Here is a 23,477-nt window from a genome sequence, read left to right as displayed (position 1 = left end):
GGTGGATATCATTAAATTTGCATATGAGATGAAACTGCAGTCTGGACCAGAATGTCCTGCTGATCTATACTGTAATGGGGCAGAAATTTCATGGAATTTCTGCATGAGGGGAAATCTACAGCTATATTAGGGGAAAATCTTCCAAGTCACTCAGATCTGGGTCTGGATCCTGGTGCATTCTAGGGGACTGAATTGGTTATTTGTTGCTATGGAATGGATCACCCCAATACTCAGTGTTCACATCATAACTACTTTTCTTACTCAGATATCTAGGGGGTTGACAAGTTTAGTCTAAACTTGTCTGAGGGAAATGGGTAGGGAAGTACACTTCATCTATAGGGAGAAGAACTACAAAGATATCCGAAAAGGAGCTTGGATAAGGGGGGAAAAAAAAGTCATAGAGAATTTTGACCAATAATTCAATCAGTAACTTTGATTAAATGAAATAACGTATGAGAAGTGCTCAGGGATTTCTGGGCTTATGTTCTGTGCCTTGTGACTGCTGGCTACTGCTACTACTATTACTAATCATTAATCTTTATTTTGCAACAAATCATGGCTGGAAAGTGAATGCCATGGACTTTTCTTTGAGCAGGCTCTTACAGACATCCTCAATGCTGGGTGGCACCTAACTTTAGTACCATGACAGCAGGTGTAGGTGTCATCTGTGTTAGGGGCCTGCCGGTTGACAGAACAGCTTCTCCATGCTGGGCTGCTGTTTATTCAGAGGGGGTCCTGGGATTGACTTGTCTCTTTACCATCAGGTGCTGTTCAAAATGAGAGCTCACATTCAGTGGAGAAGGAGAACACAAGCTCTTGTTTGAAAGAAGAAATGAATTGCTTGATTGGAGCTCAAACACCTGGACATTCTTGAGAGTGTGTTTTTGGCACGTGTTGGGGGGAAGAGGCAAATGAAGAGAAAGCAAATTGGTCTTAGAGATGTATTTTAAAAAGCAGCGGTTTACTTGCCGTATCTATCCTGGGCTCGGCACAGCTTTCACTGGAACTCTGTCATTAGCGGTTCCCACCTGCTCTATTCTCTGCAGACCATTTGCACCAGAATCCCCTCGGGCATTAGTAACTCATCCACATTCTGCTTTGGGAGTCTGAGGGGGTGATACTCGGATTTTACAAAGCTTTCTGGTGTATGTGATAAACAGTTGGATAAAGGGGGGCATTGGTCTCCCTGTTTGGGCGTTCACATCTGGTTGCACTATTGCACAGAAACTAGATTCCCGCTCACAGCTGATCAGAAACAGAGAGCTCTGGAGTCTGTGCTCTTAACGAACAAAGACTGTGTCTTATTCATCCTTGCATCCTGGGGCAAGGTGCCCTGGAGGGCAGTGATGTTGAGTCCAACATTTACCGGGCCTTCATTCTGAAGAACAGGAGACAGAGGCCCAGAAAGGCTAAGTGACTCACCCAGGGGTGTTCTGCCGAGTTCTGCCGAGGCATTCCCGACTTGGTCTCCCTTGCCCCTGGGGTCCGGCCCTTCCAAACTTCTTCCTGGGGAGGGATCTCCCAGGTGTAAAACACCTCTGACATGTTAAGCCTTGTGTTAAGTGATTCATATATGTTATTTCACTTTCTTCTTTTATTAACAAATAACAGTAAATTAGCGCTATTGGCTCCACTTGATAGATGAGAAAAATGTACTGAAATTCACACTGCTACTGGGGAGGAAGTGGGAATCCAACTGAGGTTTGCTGGGTGGATGCAGTGATTGAAAAGAAGCAGGAGGATCCTTCCTGGGGTTGTGATGATGTTCTGGTTCTTGACCTGAATGCAGGTCACTTGTGAAAGGAGGTTCATGGTGTGAACTGTATGGTTAAGCTTTGAATAAACCCTTTCATGTCCTTTCTCTTCAATGACAAGACAGAAAAACCAATCCGGGTGTGTCTCTTTCGCAAACTCTTCTTCTGTTATCCTTGCAGCCTCCCACTGTGAGAGCTTGGCTCTTGCCCCATCAGCTCATGACAACCTTTCCATGTGAAGACACTCAGTGTGGAAAAGGAGGGTCTGAGCTAGAAACCAGGTCCTTTTTTTTTTTCTTGAGCAGTATTCTACATCAGCCATCTCTGGGGAGGTCCCAGCAGGTGTCTGAATGTGACTTTTCCTGGGATTACTGAATCATAGGGCAGGTGTGTCTCAGACCTCATTTTATGCAAGATTGAGGAGCTTTCGTTATTACTGACATCTACATCTCTGTTTTCTTTCATTCTTTCTTTTAAAGAAAACTCAACTTTATCCATGTATAATTGACATACGCAAAGTGTATAGTCTGTGTTGAAACATGTATTTACACCCATATAAACGTCTCTACAACCAAGATAATGCTGATAATGAGCATATCAACCACCCTACAGTTTTCCTGTGTCCCTTGACAATCCCTTCCTCCAGCCCCTCTCTGTCTGCCCACTCCACCCTCATCTATCTCTAAGGGAAACAAAGACTTACTTTTTGTTGCTGTACGTTAGTTTCCATCTCTTAGAATTTCATATAAATGGAGTTAATCTTTACACTCTTCTGTGCGTGCGGCTTCTTTCAACCAGCACAATTATATTGATGCATAGATCAGTCATTCATTGAGTATATCAGTCATTTGTTCTTTTTATTGCTATGTGGTATCCACTGTAGGGAAGGATGTATCATGGTACGTGTATCCATTTGCCTGTCGATAGACACATGGGCTGTTGCCCATGTTTGGGTCTTTCAGACAAAGCTGCCGTGAACATTCTTGTACAAGTCTTTGTTGGACATGTGCTTTCATTTCTTTTATGAAAATACCCAGGGATAGAATGGCTGGGTCACATGACAGGTATATGTATTATGTTTTAAAGAGCTGCTAAACACTTTGCTTTCCAAAGTGTTTGTACTATATACATTTCCATCAGTACGGAAGAGAATTCCAAGTACCTCTGCATCCTTTCCACTACTTGCTATGGTCAATCTTTTTCGTTTTAACCATTCAATTATGTGTATAGACTTCTTTTTTTATTGGCATGTAATTGCTTTGAAGAAAGCTGAGTGCCGAAGAATTGATGCTTTTGAACTGTGGTGTTGGAGAAGACTCTTGCGAGTCCTTTGGACTGCAAGGAGATTCAACTAGTCCATCCTAAAGGAGACCAGTCGTGGGTGTTCACTGGAAGGACTGATGCTGAGGCTGAAACTCCAATACTTTGGCCACCTCATGCGAAGAGTTGACTCACTGGAAAAGATCCTGATGCTGGGAGGGATTGGGGGCGGGAGGAGAAGGGGACGACAGAGGATGAGATAGCTGGATGGCATCACTGACTCGAAGCACATGAGTTTGAGTGAACTCCAGGAGTTGGTGATGGACAGAGAGGCCTGGCGTGCTGCGATTCATGGGGTCGCAAAGAGTCGGACACGACTGAGCGACTGAACTGAATTGCTTTATAATATTGCTCGTTTCTACTGTACAGCAATGTGAACCAATTCAAAGTATACATATATCCTTTCCCTCTTGAGTCTCCCTCTCAGCCCTACCCACATCCTACCCCACTAGGTCATCACGGAGCACAGAGCTGAGCTCCCCGTGCTATACAGCAGCCTCCCACTAGCTATCTGCTTTACACATGGCAGAGTGTGTATGTCAGCCCTGCTCTCTGAATTCGCCCACCCACTCCTGCCTGTGTGTGTCCTGATGCTGACTCTTTGCACAGCTCTCCCTTGTCTTGTTCTGCGTTCTAAGAGCTCCAGCCATGCTGTGCTGTTGGACTTCTAGCTTCATCTCAGCTCATTGTGCATGCTGGGCTCTGACAGACTTCCTCCTCCCTGTGCGGAGGTCTGGAAACTTTCTCAAGGTAGAAAGGTGGGGCAATTACAGGGCTCATTTGAGCTAGAAACCAGATTTTTTGCCTCTTTGCCCAATATTCTTCATTTCCACACCATCTTTCAGGTATCATGCCCATTTTCTGATGTCCTTTGTTTAGCAAATCCTTGTTTCATTGTCTGCTTTTTGCTTATTTCAGTTGTAAAAGCAAATCCTATCACTGTTACTTCTATCTGGCTGGAAGTAGAAACCTCTTTTCTAGGGCCTTAAATTCTCTCTGGCTCTCTAAAGAAGCGACTCCAGTTTCTCTTTCACATAGAAGTATCAGTGACTCAAAGTTGCTTAAAGTATTACTGTTTCAGGGCACTTTTTATGTAAGGGAGAGTTCAAATTTTTACATCAAGTGATGATACTCTAAGGATGAAATTTAGGCATCTGTCTATGGGTATGAGATAATTATGTTCCCTCAAGAATACCACCCCAAACATGGTTATGAACAAAACAATACCCGTGAAGAATAAACAAAAGTCAAGAAGCATCTCATGAATTTAATAAAGTCAATTGACATTGATAACTCAATAAAACTTTATTGGGTACCACTTTTTGCCAGGTGCTTTAACAGGCAGTCAGGATCTTAATATGCCTGTCCTGAGTTTATACACTACTGAGTAAAGACTTTCATGAACAATGAATTATAATCATTTTAAGAAGTATAGGATTTGAATAAGTGTCAGGGTGGTTCCCAGGACTGACAGCTGGGAAATCTGCCCCATGGAGTCATTCAGAGACTCTGAGTCAACATCCATCTACATACCATCTCCATCTCATGGCTTCCAAGATCACACTGATCACTATCCCAGGCACCTGGAAGTGAAAGGAGTGTGGAGGAGAGCATCCAAGGAAGGTTCTTAGGGGCCAGACCAGGAAGTGGTGTGAATCATATTTTCTCAGTTTCTGTGGGCTACAGCCTCATTATATGACCAAAACCAACCACAAAGAAGATTGAGATATGTAGTCCTGTGAGCCCAGAAAGAAGAGATAACAGGTTTTGGTAAACTTCTATGAGAGTCTGTCATAGTAAGCATTTCTCTAAAATAAGTTTGTAAAATATATACATTTTTTGCTCATGAAAACAATGTTTTTGTTTAAAGATATTTGGTGCAGTGACTCTTCCTCAGCATTTGCTAAGGGACTAAGGCTGTCACGTGCATTTCAAATTAACTTATGGCCTTTCTGCAATAAAAGGCAGGTGGAAAGGAACAAGTGGAGTAAGGAGTGGTGTCCAGCTGGGCTGCAGAGGTATGCACCTGGGTACATCTGCTTCCTATCTTTTATAACTATCTGTAATTAGCAGCCTGTGACAAAGAAACAAAAGGCCTCCTTAGTGACGTGGCCCCAAAGCCACATCAGGGAAAAGAAGTGACAAACGTAGCCCCGGAGAGATAGCTGTTCCACAATAATCTGTAGCCTTCAGCATGACGTGGGAACAATGTCCATTTAGTTACTCTGAACCCTGACTTTAGGTCCCCATCAGGTCTTGTCTAATTGGCCATGTTACAGAATGATTTTGCTTCAGACTATCCCAGGTTTGAATCCCCGCTCCTCAGTTGCTGAACTTGTGATATTAGGTGAATTACTTAACCTCCCTTGAGATCCTTATCTGTAAAGCAGCGCTAACAAAATAACCTGCTCATCATAATGCAGCCACAATTAAATAAGTTTATACTTATAAAGTGGGTATATAAGCCATCTGGTATATACTTCTCAGATGGCTCAGTGGTAAAGAATCTGCCTACCCTTGAAGGAGAGGCAGGAGATGTGGGTTTGATCCCTGGGTTGAGACAATCTCCGGGATCCCCAGTGGAAACCCACTGGAAACCCACTGCAGAATTCTTGCCTAGAGAACCCCATGGACAGAGGAGCTTGGAACTTGGTGGGCTATAGTCCATGCGGTCACAAAGAGTCAGACATGACAGAGTGACTGAGCACGCAAGCACGCATGCTTATAAAACACTTGGTACAGCACCTGACACAATAAGAGTTCGGAGTAGGTCCTTGACTGTCTATTTTGTATATAGAAGTGTGTATACGTTAATCCCAAACTTCAAGTTTATCTCCTACCCCCACCCCGGGGGGATATGGGTCAGAGGTTGAGAGGCAGAGAGGAGGTCAGGAGCATTTCCAGTGGCAGTCATTGCAATAGTAAAGACTGGAAGCTGGATGGGGGTCCTTGTATCAGTGACTTGTAAGAAAGCTTGGTTGCAAATAATTTGCATCTTGGAAACTGGTTTGAAATAATCCTGGAGATGGAAGTGGGAAACCAAGATGTAGTCGCTTTGGGTCCTAGGGTTATCAGATAGTCCTGTCACTGTTCCTTTCCCATCTGGGGCTGCTGTTAATTAAAGCTTCCTCTTTGACCTGGAAGTTGCCATGCTGATTCACACCCCAGTCACAGGCAGTCTGGATTCCCCTCCGCAGGACTATTCTGGAAACCCCACTCCCCCAAGTCAGACACTTCAGCTGTCATTAGATGCTTATTAAGGCGAGTGAGTCAGGGTGGTGGCTTAAGACACAATTTCCACTCTGCTCCACATCCCTTTCCTCTCCCCTCCATGCCATGCTATTTCGAGCATACAAACTCACAAGTCTTTGTGGGGAGTGGAAGGGACATGGGTTCCGAGCTTCTAGACCTCCCAGAAAAATCTCCATTTGCAGTTCACTTCCTTGAACAGAGAGCTAATCCGCTCCGGGCTTCAGTTTCCTCAACTCAGTGCAGTGGTGTTAAAAGGATTGAATGGGTTTAAGCATAAAGGGCTCTGCATAGGATTTGGGGTAGGGTAGGTCTGCAGGAAGTGCCACGGGTGCCTGTGGTCTGACATGCGTGTCCCCTGATTTGCTCCACTTCAGGATGTAGTCCACAGGGCCATTTTGATGTGGGTATCAAGAAGGATCCTGGGAAACCATCTCCTCCTTCCTTCCCCCATAGCTGTTTGTGGATCATCCTTGCAAAATTCCTTTCTGTGGTTCTCTGGTGGTGGAAGCGAAACAGTTCAACTGCTCCCCAAACAGGAACCTTTCACAGCTTCCTGGTCAGCTGCCAGACCCCAGGGCTGGCAGGGCCACGTGAGTTGGTTTCTGCTTTGTGGATTTCACCCAGTTGTCCAGACACAGAACCTCAGGTCTTTCTTCACATCAACTCTTTGTTGACATAAACAGGCACCAGAGCAGGCACCCTTTACCTGGATGCCCCTCCTTAAAAACGGTGGGGTTGTCTGTGGAACTTGCTCTTGCTTCTAATTTCTAGATATGCTTTCAGACTCTGCTGAAGGTCTTATCCATCCAGCAGTCCCTAACTCTTTTTTTTTTTTTTTTTTTTGAGCACAAAATTCATATACTAGAAAATCCTTCAGGACAAATGACTCAGTTTTTTGAACAAATAGATTGCAAGGAAAAAAATGAAGAAAAGACTTGTAAATTTGTAGATTAAAAGATACTTTAGAGATACCTTAATTAGTGACCTATAGGAGCATAATTGAATCATGACTCACAGCAGGTTTTTTTAAACTTTTTATTTTATATTGGAGTATGAAGTGAAAATGAAAGTTTCAGTCATTCAATCACATCTGTAGCCTGCCCGCTCCTCTGTCCATGGAATTCTCCAGGCAAGAATACTGGAGTGGGTTGCCATGCCCTCCTCCAGGGGATCTTCCCTGACCCAAGGATCAAACTCAGATCTCCTACATTGCAGGTCGATTCTTTACCATCTGAGCCACCAGGGAAGGAAGCCCATCATGGAATGTAGCAGATTAACAATGTTGTGATAGCTTCAGGTGGACGGCAAAAGGACTCAGCCACAGCAGCGCCTGACTCTTCTATGGAGTTCCCGCCTTCTCTCCCTCCTGTTTCTCACCCAAACACCACCCCATTGGGCAGACACACAGGCTAGCATCTTCTTGCCTCTGGGACACCGAGCTGGTCCCCAGCCCGGGTACACGTTGACAGCCTGTTTCCTTCTTGTCAAACCCCCTGCCCATGGCGTGCAAAACCGTCCTGTTTTGTGCCCCATCCACCCAGGTATCTTTTACTAGCCTTGACTTCCCCATTGTTAGGAGACAATGGGCACACAGATGATACCCACAGGCGGAAAGAAGCACTCTCACTTTCCAAAAAATAGAGCTCCAAGGGAGGGAGCTGAGGCCATGAAATGAGAGTCATAAAACTCGCATTCCCAGCCCCACTACTCACTGGTTTTGTAATCCTGGGCAAGTCATTTAACCTCTCTGAGCCATCAGCGGTCCTATTTGAAAGGGTGGGGCCAATGCGGATTGCCCTGTTCCCTCCTCCCCCGCCCAACTCCACGTTTACTGTGAGAATCAAATGAGATAACGTCTGTGAAAGTGCTCTGTAACCAGAGCTGTTATTATATGGAGGCGACCCATTATTATTAAGAACTGGTTTTCCTGATTCTTCCAGCTCTCCCTCCCCCTCCATCCCCTCACTGGCTTGAGGCTGAGGCTCCCTGGAGGTGGACCTTTGGGGCCAGAAATGAGAAGAATCCCACTCTGCTTACCAAGGAGAGTCTTCTGAATTGCTGTGATTTAGGCATGTGGAAGCAAAGAAGGAGAAAGAAGTTCTGACACCCAGATAGTTCTTGGTTTGGCTTTTGAACATCCTAGTGGAAACTACCCTGTTAAGCTCCACACAGAATTCACAGAAACACCCTGGGTTTCAACTGGTTGCTCTGGAGTGAAGCTGTCTCTAAAGCCTCTTCTTCCAGGCCTGACCACCTTGGTCCACTCGTGTACCCTGATGAACTCTCTGAATGCCAGTCTCTTCATACTACTTCTTGGCTTGAACCCTACACTACGGGTCCCCATCGGCCTCAAGGTGAGGTCTTAATACTCACAGGGGCTCTTGCTGAGCTTCTCAGCCTTCCCGTGACCTCTCACTCCTTCATGCTTTACCCTTTAGTAGTTCAACTCTCACCTAGTATTTCGTTCTCTGTTACCACTTCCTCTTCCTGTACAGATCAGCCTAGATATGACCCATTTTTAAAGCTTACCCTCACTTGCCTTGATAAAGTGGGGTGCCTGCATGTGCTCCCATAGCATCTTGGTTTTCCCCTATAGTAGCTTCTCCACTCTTGACTATGGTCGTGTGTTAGGATCTGTCTTCTCCAGGAAGCCAGAAGCTCCATTAGGTCAGGTTCTACCACTGTCTTGGTCATCCATTGCAGTCATGGCACTAGTCCATAGTTGAGCAGTGAATGAATGAATTAATGGATGAATGATGTGTATGAGTATCTTATGGATTTGTGTCTGGAAGCGGGGAAGCTCAAAAATGTTAATAAATAACACAGATGTGCTCATTTTAGAAAATAATTAATATATTCCTGAATAAAGCATGCAAACTTTAGTATTGAGTGAAAGAATATTCTTGAGCCCAAGTCTGTTTTCCTCTAGAAGCCATTCTTTTAATCGCTATACTTGACTGCAAGGTTGCTTTTGTTTCTTTTTAACGAAGAAAATTCTTTTTGCCTAAAACATTTACTTATTTACTGATATTTATTTGTATGGACCGGGTCCTAATTGTGGCACGTGGGCTCTTCAATCTTGATCGCTGCATGAGGGTATCTTTAATTGCAGCATGTGAACTCTTAGTTGCATCATGGTGGGATCTAGTTCCCTGACCAGGGGTCAAACTGGACCCCTTGCATTGGGAGTGCAGAGTCTTAGCCACTGGACCACCAGGGAAGTCCCTGCAAGGGTTTTAGTATTAGAAAAATCTAGGTTTGAATCCCTGGGACTTACCAGTTGTGTTCACTGAAGTAAGTTAGTTTATCCCTAGGACTCTCTCTATTCCTTATTAGAGCTCTCTGTGAATTAAATAGGATGATGTTTGTAACATGCTCGGCTTTTAGTAGGTTCCTTACATTAATTGTAAGTTGACAAGTCAGAGACAGAGTTTAGATTTTCCAAATTTGGGCAATCCTAAAATGAAGACATTATTTTCTTCTATAACATCCTTGAAGAATGAAGGAAATCAGCATGAAATTGAGCTTCTTACTTCTTGGGGGAACTTGTCATTTCTTGAGGTAGATTAATTAATATGTCCTGTGACAATTGAGTTTGTGGAGAGTGCTTTTGCAGTCAGCAGAATTCTGCTGCCCTGTGGTCCTACTTGCTCAAGATTGTTAGAGAAAGTCTACTCATGGTGCCAAACGCACCTCCCCAGTCATCTGAGGACAGCTGTCCTGTTCCCATTCTTGCCTCTGCAGTCTTATTTCTCTCTGTAGAAGATACTAGTCAGTCCCTCCAACTGTTCTCAAGGAACAAAGCATTATCCACCAGTTCTATACAACTTTAACAATAATATCTAAAAGAAAGAGTTAGCAACAAGGATACTTACTAAAGCATTGATTACATTTGTGAAAAACTTAACCACTTAAATACACATGGTGGAATTGAATAGACTACATCCTGTTCACAGTTCATATGAACAAATAGCAAGAAGCCTTCAAGAATGATTGGAGGAATAAATGTTTATTGCCTTGGAAATATGCTTATAGTATGTATTGGTAAATGTAAAAAAAAGACAATTATAAACTAGAACGTCATGGATGAACTCCAACTTTGAATCATAATATTTATGAATTTATGGAAGAAAATCTAAAAGTATTTAAAAGGGTGAAAGTGTTTATATCTTGGGGCATGAGATTATGGGGATTTTCCTTTTGTTCTAAATTTTCGATTGGAGGAGGAAGTATAGCTTAGTGGTTATGAAAATGGACTTCAGAGTCAGGTAGACCTGGTTTTAGTCATTTTCTACCGCTTCAGAGCTTTGACACCTTAGTTTCCTAATCAGTAAACTACAGAGACTAATAATGCCTCCTCTTATGTGGATGAGAAAAGGATGAAGCTGGCTTTACTTCTGGAGGGAATTAGTGTGTGCCCTGCTAAGCAATCTCCTCGCACGTTCTTTATTATGAGCTCCACTCCATAAATGAAGAAACTGAGGCTCAGTGAGGCTAAGCAACTTGCCGTTGTGCTGCATGAAGGGGCTTAATCACTTCCTCCACTCTGCCTCAGTCCTTTCAAGGTTGTTCAAGTTCAGATTTGTTCTCCTGTCATCCACATCTCCCTGCTGACTCATTCTGGACCAATTTTGACTAAAACCCCCCGAACATTTTCATACCGGTCATGTCTCCTCTATCTTTTTTGTTGTGTTTTATCTTTTCTTTTTTGAACATGAATGAACTTATTATGGAGCAGACAGGTGGATGAGAAACCTGGGCATTCAAATCATCCCATGAACGATGAGGAAGTCCGAGAATAAGCCCTGTAATTTGGTAGTGAGAAGTTGCTGATCACACCGACTTCACACTCTGGAGCCCCAGGGGTAGTATTAATAAAATGCATGAGCTTTGCATTTTCCTTCTCAACGCATCTGGAAAGAGTGACTTCTGATGTGGGAGTGGGTGAGTGGAGAGGTCGGGAGCGGTCGAGGGAGGCTGTCTTTGGGCTGCCAGGGCTCCTGGGAGATGCTGAGGGACAGCGGTCAATGGAACTGAGCGAGGAGCACGAGGCCACCACAGAAACGGGGGCGCCTGGTGGTTCCGAGTTCTAACTCCTGCTGTGTCATCGGTGGCCTGAGATTGTTACCGAAGTCTCTGAACTTCATCCTCAAAACGCAGCCAGTGGTACATCGGTTCTGGAGGTCTGAGACCAAAATGAGATCACGAAAGACTCAACTTTGAGCCGGGACCAATTTCACCCAGCATCTTCTCTTCCTCGTGAGCCCCCCACTCCCACCTGAGGGATCTGGTAAATGTTGAAACACAAGACAATCTGTACACCCATAGGCTCCGTGCCTAGGGTGGGAAAACCATTCAGAATAGAAACTCAGAGTTGCAAGGGAGAAAGGCAGTCACTGAGGTCAAACTGGCCCAGATGGATCCTTTATCCTCATTTTGACAACTTCATTAATTAAAAAAAAATTCAAAATCAGTATATTTTTGTGGTTAAAAGAAAAATCAATCCAGGCAGGAGCATCTGGAATAAATAATAAAAATCCCTCTTGATCACCCTTCAATCCCATTCATGTCTCCAGAGAGAAGCACAGTGACCAGTCTCCTTGTGTGCTTTTCTAGGCATTTTGCTGGGGATTTGAAGTGTGCATTTGTAGGCATATATATTTCCTCACCAACGCCATGAATGTTCTGTGACCTGAATGCTTCACAAAGCTTTCACAGAGAGAATGAAATGCTGGCGAAGGGAAGGAAAGACTCCTCTGGCTCAATAGTTTCCCTATGACTTTTCTGTGTGGTGTGGGTGCCCCCCGAATGCAGAAATGGCTGGAAGCAGACATTCTACCTTCTCCACACGGCCACCACTTCACACTCTGGTCTTTGGGCTTCTGCTTTGGAGGTTGCCACCTTAGATCACATCTGTCTCTCAAGGGACTTGGGCCCTTTGGATAGAGTGATCCTTCCCCATCCAAGGGGAAATGAGACAGTCCCAGGAGGAAATAAGTGTCCAGATGACAAATTGCATGAGTCAAAGGGACTTGTGAAAATGACCAATATTATTTTAAAACATATACTGTCTGCAGAGGAGGAAGGCAGTTGCTTCTGCTTTGACTCTTCTTCTGAGAATGGGTAGAAGCCCTTCAGAGGTGATGTTGGATCCTGTACACTTTTTATTTTTTAATGGGTAGAAAATCATTTTACGATGTTTTGTTGTTGGTTTCTGTCCTGTGCTCAGTGGCTCAGTTGTGCCCGACTCTCTGTGGCTCCATGGCTGTAGCCCACCAGGCTCCTCTGCCCATGGGATTCTCCAGGCAAGAATACTGCTGTGGGTTGCCATTTCCTTCTCCAGGGAATCTTCCCAACAAGGGATCAAACCCGCATCTCCTATGTCTCCTTCATTGGCAAGCAGACTCTTTACCACTAGCGCCACCTGGGAAGCCCAGTGCAAGTCAACCATAATTATATATATCCCCTCTCTTTGAGCCTCCCTCTCTCCCCGCATCCAACCCTCACCTTCCCCTGCTGTGTCCACAGGTCTGTTCGTTCTCTACTAGGTTTATCATTACCATTTTCCTAGATTCCATATATATGCGGTAATACGTGATACTTGTTTTTCTCTTTCTGACTTACTTCACTCTGTAAAAGAGGCTCTAGGTTCATCCACTTCACTACAACAGACTCAAATGTGTTCCTTTTATGGCCGAGTAGTATTCCACTGTAGATATGTAGCATGTCTTTTTTATTCATTCATCTGCTGATGGTCATCTAGAGAGCTTCCATGTCCTGGCTATTGTAAACATTGCTCCAGTGAACATTGTGGTACGTGTGTCTTTCAGAATTGTGTTTTTCTCAGGGTATATGCCCAGTAGTGGGCTTGCTGGGAGCTCTTACTTTAACATGGTTAATATGTAAATGGTGATATTAGTGTTAATGTACCTTTTGGGTACACAGTTTTGGAGAAAGTTATTAATTGGGCTCAATCCAAATAGCCTGAGGGCTGTTGAGGGTATGACAAAAGCTCCGTGAGTTTCATTTTGCAGATTTCCCCACCCACCTCCTTCAGGATGTTTAGTGTGGAATCTGATTCTAACTAGTTTCCTGATTGCTGTTTATTGACATACTTCAATTGCCTGTATTCTTGCTGGCCATCTATTTATTCATTTGCTTATTCATCATAATGTTTTAAGTTGGTTTGATTTGCCAGGCACTGTGCTATGTGCTGTGTATTGATATGGACACAAAAGAGGATGCCATTGGTTGTCCTTAGAGCTGCAGCAGGAACAGACTTTCAACAGAGGGAATACTTGAGAAAGGTTTCAAAGTATGAATAGAAGTTTGCCCCACAAAAAAAGGTAAGGGAAGAACATTTCATAAGGGGAAGCACCATTAACCAATGGTGGAAATACAGGATGAGAGAGTAAGATTTTGGGTGATGAAAGAAAGTCATGGCCTGGACTGATTGACTCAAGTTGTTCCTTATGGACAAAATCCAAAATATTGATTAGAGAAAGACTTCCTTTTGCTCTAATTGAGTTCTAATGAGCCACTGATTTACTCAAGAAAGATTTACTCAGCAACTACTACATTCTTTGCATTGTGGTGGTGCTAGGAATATGATGTTGACCACTTCCTTTTGGCCATTTCCCCAAAGGCTCAGTAAATAGTATTAAAGTTTAACTTGGCAGTGATCACCCTTCTCTTCCGCCTATGACAAAGCATCTTTCCATTTAAGGGGCATCTATTGTGAGAATGGCATGAGGTTTTATGTTCTGGACAATGTAAGGGAGAATTTTAAACAGTTTTGTTGCCTTCTCAAAATATAAATTTAGATGTCAATGTAACTCATTGTTATATCTATTGACAATACATCGATATGATCAAAACTGATTTTGTGATAGACAACTCATAAATACCTTAATAAAGTTTATAACCATGCCTCTGAGTGCCATCACTTTGTTCAGCTCCCCCCCCTCACTTTTTTCCCCCACAAGGGAGAAATGACTTGGTTACACAATGAGTTTTATAGAGTGGCAGGAGAAACATAGTGGCTGGTGCCCAGGCTGCTGCATTCTGATGCCTCTACAAATAAAATGCCCACGTCACACAGTCAGTCCATAACCAAAACAACAGTGGGATCTGTCCTGAGGTCAGCGTTATTGCAGTCCAACTTCCTAACCCCTCCTACCTCCACCGCCTCCTCCCCACTCCAGAGGTTAAAGGACAACTAGCTCAATTCTTGACATCCTGCCTTTGGTCTCTCTTAGCTTGGTTGCCTCAGAGAAGGAAATGGCAACCCACTGCAGTGTTCTTGCCTGGAGAATCCCAGGGACGGGGGAGCCTGGTGGGCTGCCGTCTATGGGGTCGTGCAGAGTCAGACACAACTGAGCGACTCAGCAGCAGCAGCAGCTTGGTTGCCTGGTGTCTTCCCACCTGTCAGGCTTCCAAGAAGAGATGCTTCGCCTTCTTTCAAAAATCTTCTTTGAGCAGCCCTTTCACTTGCTACTCCAAGTGTCTCTTTGGTTGACAAAACCACAAACCCAGATGGGTAATTAGGGATTGAGGGCATCAGTGGTTTGGGATTTCTTTCAGCTAATTGCTGTCCTATGTGAAAGATTGCATCAGCTGTGACAGCTGGCCTGAATAATCATCCCTCTTTAGCAGCAAGTTTTCACCTTCTGTGTAGTGGGGGACTTCCAAGGCTATTTTGACTGGTGATAAATCTGAAAAGGTATTATAGATACCTCACTGGGTTGTTGTGAAAATTAAATAGGAGACAGCCATCAAGTTTTTGCCATCTGCCTCTTTACAGTAAGCGTTTGATTTTGGTTAGGTATTTTTGTCTTCTAGAATCTGTGTATCCTTGACCCTTACACCCTGCGCTCAACTCCACTACTCTCCGCTGCTGAAGGGACGAGGCCTGCGATGGCTTCCTTTCTTCTGTACTAGTTTTAGAGGTAGAAAGGAGGATGCTGTGATGTGTATACAGTTATTCAGAAGGCTCTGCCAAGCATTTGTTCTTCGCTGGCTGGAGCAATGAGCTCTGGAACACGCTGCAAGGTCTAAATGGGCTTTTATTTTGGGTACAAGGAGTTATGTTCTCATTTATACCAGTGTAACAAGGATTGCTACCTTGACTATTTAAACTGAGGTGGGAGGGGTGCATGGGCTGGGAGCAGAATGGGGAATTAGATGTTCTTATATGTTGATCTTAGAGTTCTTTGGAAATAAGGAATTGTAGCAGGATTTCTTTTTTTTTTTTTTTCCTGGGCTCAAATGGCCAAGTGCAAACCCAGAGAAGGAGGAAGTTAGTTCATATTCTTGCTTTCTTCTAAGGGCAAACAGATCCACTGACCTGTTCCCAAGGGCTCATTTTCCATCTCTGTTGGGCTCATCAGAGTGGGCGGTGAGTCTGCAAAGGCCGACGGGGAGGAAAGCTGCTGAGAGCTTACCTTTCGGGTCCCTGCCTTTTTCTATGGAACATGTCCTGGGCTCTGCATCTGGTCCCCTGACCAGTGTGTTTATAGTGGAGGCAGCCTGCTGGGCCATACAGGGGAGCTGCGGGGGGTGTCCAAGTTCACATGTCCCGCATTCCAGGCGAATGTTTTTAACATTGAGCAATAGCATAGCTCTGCCAGGTTTGGGTCTGTCGGATTGGAATGTAACCTAGAAGGAAAGTCCCGGAGTGATTCAAATGTTCACCTCCCCGCAACCTTTTCTTTTTTTAAAAAGTTCCTTTTAATTCTCCGATGACAAACTCAACCCAGCACTCTCACCGGCCCGCAGCACTTGTTGGTGTTGATAAGTCCGGCTTCCCAAGAGATAGGAATGCAAATCCGAATATTTTGTTGAGTCATGTGTACTCTGCGGCTCTTTCCCAAACATTGCATCAGACCCGTCACTGGCAGCTCCCAGGACTCTGCTGGATGACATTGGAGGTCCAGGAAAAGCTCTGTTCATTTCTCGAAAAAAAGAAAAGGCCACTCACTCTCCATCTAACGGGTTGTAACATCCTGTTCTTAAGAAAGCCGAACCCCTGGAGGGAGCAGAGGCACAACCGGTTTTGTAGATAAGTTTGAAAAATAGGGCTCTTGGCTTTTCCCACCCACTCTAGTCTCTTAGCAACAGGACAGCTGATGGTATCCACCCAGGGGGGGAAAAAACACACAGAACATGTGGGGGAGCCTGTCTGCGTTCTTGACTGCAGTCGGATTTATTTAAGCCTTCCTGCATTCTTGGGTATGGAGACCCAGGAGTCACGTCACGAAAGCATTCCCCTGCCCTTCTCGTGACCCTGCAAATGAGTGGATAGAGGACAATCTCAGAACGAAATGGACGTTCTTCCACGGCAAGAATTGGCTTTATCTGGGGGCAGGCACTTCCTTTGATTTGGGGGAGTCACCGTTTGAAAACTTGAGCACATTCATAGAGGGAGGTAGACTGGGGTGTGGCTTTGGAAAGAGCCCTGGACTGGTGGGATGCGAGTCCGGTGCCCCCAGCTCTCCTTTCCTTGGGATCCCTGGCAGGAAAGCTCTGATGCCCTCCCTGTTGGCTTTCTCAGCTGCAGAGTAAGGGCGTTGAATGGACATTCTCTCAGGTAACTTCTAGCACTGAATCTATGGTTTGAGTGTACACATGTGTGAGTGTACATTCACATAAACTTTCTGCTGTATCATGCACCCATCTGACTTTCTCTTTCTCTTGAGCTTTAGTGTTATTAAGTGTAAGTGATAGAGCAAGAATGTGAGGCCAGGTCAAGTCAAGCCTGAAACCCATATTTTTAATCACAGCCCTATACTTAGGTTATGCACACAGAGATGCCATGCGGTTGGTCTGTTATGTAATGTCTTGTGATCTTTCTGTCTATATCTATCTATGAATCCATGGGAACAGAACTGGAATGTTGCAGAGGATTTAGGCTTTCATGGTCAGAGGGATCTGGGTTCACATTCCTGCTCCATCTCTTAATAGTTTTGTGGCCTTGGGATTCTTGCCTGTGACATGAGGGTAACAAATCCTGTGTGACCAGGTTGCTCTGAGGATCAGGTAAAATGATGTCTTTAAAACACCTGGCCCACTGCCTGCTACATGGAAAGTGCTCAGTGAAAAGGGGATTGAGGTTGAAATATTGATTGATTATAGGTTTCTGGATGGTAGGAACTTACTTTAATTATTATATAACCCCAATATATTTTGTGGCACACAGGAGACGATTGTGTTTGCTGAGCCAAAGAGATCTCTCTCTCTCTATCACACACACACACACCCAAAAATGATGAATTTTATGACTTCATGTTGCTGGAACTTTTTGGTAGGGCTCTGCATTTTAGAGCACTAAATCATAGCTAAGATAACCCATATGATTTAGTTGCAGTTGGCTGTTTATCACACAACTTGAATGTTATTCAGTCATTTTCAAATATGAGCAGTTGCTTTTCGAAGTACTCTTTTAAAAGAGGCTCTCTCCTTGTATCTCTCTCGGTCTCTGGGTCTCTCTCTCTTTTCTGCTGAGCTCTTCCTAGGTGGCAGGCACTGGGCCAGTTGTTTTACATTCATTTTTTTCAGCTTTACTCCTAATGACTCTGCCAAATAGGTTTCGTTATTCCCATTTCACAGCTGAGCATCTTGAAGCTCAGACAGTGTCTCACCTACGACCACTGTTAAGACCACATCTCTCAAGTGGCAGAGAAAAAATTTGAACAGAGATCCCTCTGACTAGTAAAATGGGGAAGAGAGAGATCAGTTCATATTTTGTCTTAGTTATGAAGCCCACTCCCTCGGGGAAAAAGCCATCTGTTCCCTTATTAATACTAGAGAACTCCAAGCATGCACTGTACCTGGCTGTGCTAACTCCATTATATATTATCTTATTTAATGCTATTCACAATCCTGAAAGGCTAATCCTTTGTTATTAGACCTAAATATCAGAGGAGGTAATTATTGAGCTGCAGATAGATTCAGTCAGTTCAGTTCAGTCACTCAGTCATGTCTGACTCTTTGCGACCCCATGGACTGCAACATGCCAGGCTTCACTGTCAGTCACCAACTCCCGGAGCCTGTTCAACCTCATGTCCATTGAATCGGTGATGCCATCCAACCATCTCATTCTCTGTTGTCCCCTTCTCCTCCTACCTTCAGTCTTTCCCAGTATCAGGGTTTTTTCCAATGAGTCAGTTCTTTGCATCAGGTGGTCAAAGTATTGAAGTTTCAACTTCAGCATCAGTCCTTTCAATGAATATTCAAGGCTGATTTCCTTTAGGATGGACTGGTTTGATCTCCTTGCAGCATAAGGGGCTCTCAAGAATCTTCTGCTAAGCCCAAGTAACCCAGGCTACACTTGGCATAACTGGGAATTTAACTTAGGTAGTCTGACTACGGAGTAAACTCTTCTCACAAGCTCATCTACTTGTTTTGTTAGTGTCTGTGAGGGCAAGTGGACTCCATTACTCTTGGGAGCATTATTATAGCTTCTGTAGAGTTTAACTTCTGTTCTTTTAGGTGATGCCCATCACCAACCTCTCCTTATCCCTGAGAATAAACAGTGGACATTGAGGGAATGGAAGCTTTAGAATGGTAGACTTATAGATTTTACAATACTGAAAGATTTAAGAGATCACCAAACTCAGTGGCTTCTAACCATGGGGCATGAGCTGTTTGGCGGTGGTCCAGAGGATCTTCCTGACCCAGGGACTGAACCCAGGTCTTCTGCATTGCAGGCAGGTTCTCTGTTGGCTGAGCCACCAGGTAATTCATGATCGATATTTACAAAGTGAGATGAATAGAATGGAAAATATAAACTGTATTGCACTGAGGGTGAAATAATGTTGAGAAACAACGGATTTACTGATCTGTGTGAACCTGTGTTCTGGTCATTGTGCAAAATACATTCCTTATTGAGGGTCATAAGTAACTGTCAGACTTTGAAAACACTGATTTCATCCAGTGGTTTTTAAATTTTGTTCCAAGGATCCCTCAGATACTTTAATGGAGATGAGCAAAGTGGAGTAGGAGGAGCTTCAAGAATATCACTCTTACAGCTAAAGTAGTCCCATGTTTATCTGTTTTTCATGTTGAATTTTCATAGAATAGTTTATCTTTTTAAAAAAGGACTCTGAAAAAAACAACTGAAGAGCCAGTGACTAACCATTGGAACTGTGTTGTATTGAATGCTGATTCATCCTTGTGTGACTTCACGTGGTTACCAAGCACCGTGTGCAGAGCCAACGAGATGGCTGCCACTGAAACACGCAGAAAGATTAGAAAACATGATCTTCCCCGTCTCGAACTTGTTGAAAGAACCAATTGTTATAACAACAACCATTTCTTACACCAGATATGGTAAAAGGAGTACATGATGATGATGTTCAGAATTTGGTGGGTTCTTTGAGGTGGCTCAGATGGTAAAGAATCTGCCTGCAATTCAGAAGACCCAGGTTCGATCCCTGGGTCAGGAAGATCCCTGGGAGAAGGGAATGGAAACCCATCCAGTATTTTTGCCAGGAGAGTTCCATGGACAGAGGAACCTGGTGGGCTACAGTCCATGGGTTGCAAAGAGTCGGATACGACCAAGTGACTAACATTTTCACTTTTTGAAAAGTTATACAAAGGATTGTTACAAGAATGGTTATGGAAGGATAGAAGCTGGCTAAAGCAATGGAGATGAAATAGGAAAAAAAAAAAGGATTATACTTTAGTTCAGATCATCAGCATGAACACAATTGTAATATGAATTTACTTGATAACAGTTTATGACCTCAAGTCTGAACTTGTTAACTGATTTCTAACTCTGTAAGTCAGTACAGTAGTGCCATGTAGACTAAAACCTAAGGTCAGCTTGCCTACATATCATGTGTTCATGGACACATGGTATAGAGGACCCCTGTAAAGAGAAATTGATTACCCATGGCCAATGTACTTTGCAGCTTTCCCCATGTTGGTAAAGTCTGTTTCGCTTCTTCTTGATTTTGGTGGACCCTGTGATTTGCTTTGGCGAATAGAATGTGGCCAAAGTGATGTGTTGTCTGGAACCTACTCCTCATGCATGCTGCCTAATCTGGAGCCCCTGGAGCTCTGATACAGGCATGTGAATAACTCTTGATTATTCTTCTGGAGGAGGGAAATGTAAAAGAGACCTCAGGTGTCCTAACCAAGGTCATCCTGGACCAACCAACCTCTAGCCCATCTGCCAGCTGATGGCAGACACGTGAGTGAGCCCAGATACATTCAACCACATTCAGCCCAGACCAGCAGAATTGCCTAGCTGACCACCGCAAGAATGAGCTATTAGTAGTTTTTGAAGTGTTTTGTTAAGCAACAAATTCTTGCAGATGCACTCACTCTCCTGCTCTGGCAAATCCATGCTTGGAAGACGCATCATGGCCACATCTGATCGCCATCAACGTTAGCTAGAGATTTAACACACTAGAATTTGCACAGGTTGGAGCAAGGAGAGGGTTTCTGAGGACGTACCAAATAGGGAATGAGGAAGCTTAATCTGGAAAGTGAGGGTATTTGTAGGAACATATGCTCTACCTTCTGAGATCTGACATTAGTGGGAGAAGTGGGATGAATTCTCTTTAACGTCTGTGGTTGCGATTTTTATCCCACTGCATCTATTCTTGCAGTCGCCTTATGGTGGGCAGAGTGTTTGTTCTCTTGAGCGCTATGTTTGAGCTCGGGTTTGGATGTGTAACTTGTTTGGCCAATGAAATGGAGGCAGAAGTTATAGTGTGCCTCTGGAGGAATCAGTCTCCTGTCCTTCTGTTATCACCACCAGAAGAGAATGCTGCTGGCCCACTGGTCCCAGAGGAGGATGAAAGTCATGTGAAACAGAGCCTCCTGAAGCCTGCAATACAGTCTTTCTGGGCAACCCATATATTCATAAATGAAAGATGAATGCTTACTCATATGCTGGTATGGTTTCCTATCGATTTTTACCCAGTCATAGGTGACCAGAAAGACTTCAGAGATTAAAATTAGAATCAAGGAATGGTTGCATTGGGGAAGCAGTCTTCCACTGCATTTAAAGATGGGTATCTTTGCTGAGGAAAATGAACTGTTCCAAAGTGAAACACATGGTTATATTAGGAGTCTCCTATCCATGGGCTATTTGATCATCAGGAAACTGTACACGGTCTTCTTAAGTTTGAATGGGGATTGGACTTTCTTTCAGAGTGACTAAGATGCTAAGAAGTTTGGGAAATGATTAGCTGGTCATTTCATCTATGTTTCAGCAGAGAGGGAGGACCAGCAAGAGGGTAAGCGTGTGTGTGTGTGCGAAGAAAGTGTAGGTTAGGAGCAGCAGTTGGTGTGGGAAGCTGCAAATGCCCCACCAAGGTGTTGACCTTTGATTTAAACCAGGAGCTTGAAGACCTTGTTTTTCAACTGGGAGCCCCTCCTACTTACATCCAAAGACCCAGTTTAAGTCCAGTTTTCTCTCTGGGAAATTTTCCTGACCTTCCTAGTCTTCAGAGACCAACTTATCTCTGAGCTCTTCATCTCGATGTAGTTCATATGCTGTCTTAGCCTTTTCCTTGACTTTTTCAGGCTAAGATGGTGGATTTCCATGTGCTCACGTAGTGTTTCCTCAAATTAAAGAGCTTGCTACTCTGTGCTATGGTCTTGTATCTTTCTTTAAAGCCATGTGTTGGTTGAAGTCAAGGAATTTGGCTTATCCATTCTGGTGCCCCCTCTATGTACCATGGAACCTGGCACACTCTAGGGCCTCAGTAAATATTTCTTGGATGAATGGATGTAGATTCCTTTCATCTTTTTGACAAACTGAACTCCTGAAAGGCAGTTAGTATTTACATTTCCACAGTGCTTCAAGGTCTGTGCATTTATTCATTCAACAAATATTTGATGAATGAGCCTTATCCTGACTTACAAAGCCTTGTGCCATCTGGCTCCTATCCATCTCTTTGACATGATTTTGTGTGGCTCTAACCCTCATTCATTCACCTGTTCAAGCCATACCGGGCTTTTCTTCTGTTCTTTGTATTTTTAAAGCTCCTTCCCATCTCAGAACTTTTGCAGTCTCTTTGTTTGCAGTCTCCACCCATTGCTCTTCTATGACCTCCTCCTTCTTGTCATTCAGCTCTAGCTTAAAGGTCTCCTCCTTCAGGAGTCCTGTCCTGAGTGTCCAATCAGTGATACCACCTGCCTTTCTGTCACATTCTTCAGTCCAAGTTCCCTACATGACATTCATCTCTTTCTGATAAATAACCTCATCCCTTCTTTCCTTCCTTCCTTATTTGCTTGACTGATTGTCTCTCTTCCAAAACATAAGCTTCATAATAATAGGTACTTTTTAAAATTCTTACTTCTCTATTCCCAGTGTCTGATAACTGTGTCTTAAATGGATGAATGAATGAACACGGATTCAGCAAATTTAATGAAAAGAGGACTGAAATTTCACAGTTTTGCTGAACGAATGATCAAAGTACACATGGTACAGTAGAAAAACCAAAACCAAGCCAGTGAACACTAGACACAAACAAAACACTGGAGTGCACATAGCCCACTGATGCACTGACGCCTCAGCTTCCTTTGTGAGATGAGGATAATGACACCTGGTTCGGCACAAGCCTTAAGTGAGAGGAGGAGGGGATGGCACCCAACATCATACCCGGCACGCAGCAGGTGCCCCATGAATGGTGTTCTCTACCTTCCCCCTCTGATGTGGCAAATAAAATGCATTGAAAAGCTTATATTGGTCTACCTGGATGATCCACTCCAGAGAACTGAACTTCGATTCCAAACATGGCTCCTAGGCTTAAATTCAATTATGAAAATGTTTCTGGTGTTCCAGTGTCGACAGTGGAGGTGGAGCTGATTATAATTCATTTGTGAACCACGTACTTTGAGTCTTGAAAGCCTTGGTGAACCCGGGAGGTCTCATTAGTTGCTGTTCTAGGGCGGCGTGATGTGGAACTATGTGATAATTGGCCGTAAGCCACTGAAAAAGCCCAGAGAGCCAGGAAATGATGTAGACGGGGCTGATCATCAGCAGAGGTGCTGTTGATAACTGCTGGTGTTACCTGACACGCCATCCTTGGAGAATTAGTCCTTTAGCTTAAATCGTTGCCTGATTAAAAACAACAATTTCAGCAGTCACTTGCATGTTAATAAGAGTTTGCCGAATAGCATGGTTCCATTCTA

This window comes from Moschus berezovskii, chromosome 16 (genome assembly GCF_049115385.1).
Source record: "Moschus berezovskii isolate FMDL1 chromosome 16, NW_MosBer_1.0, whole genome shotgun sequence".
Taxonomy (NCBI): Eukaryota; Metazoa; Chordata; class Mammalia; order Artiodactyla; family Moschidae; genus Moschus; species Moschus berezovskii.
The sequence above is the reverse complement of the archived record's forward strand: the minus strand, read 5'-3'. Positions refer to the sequence as shown.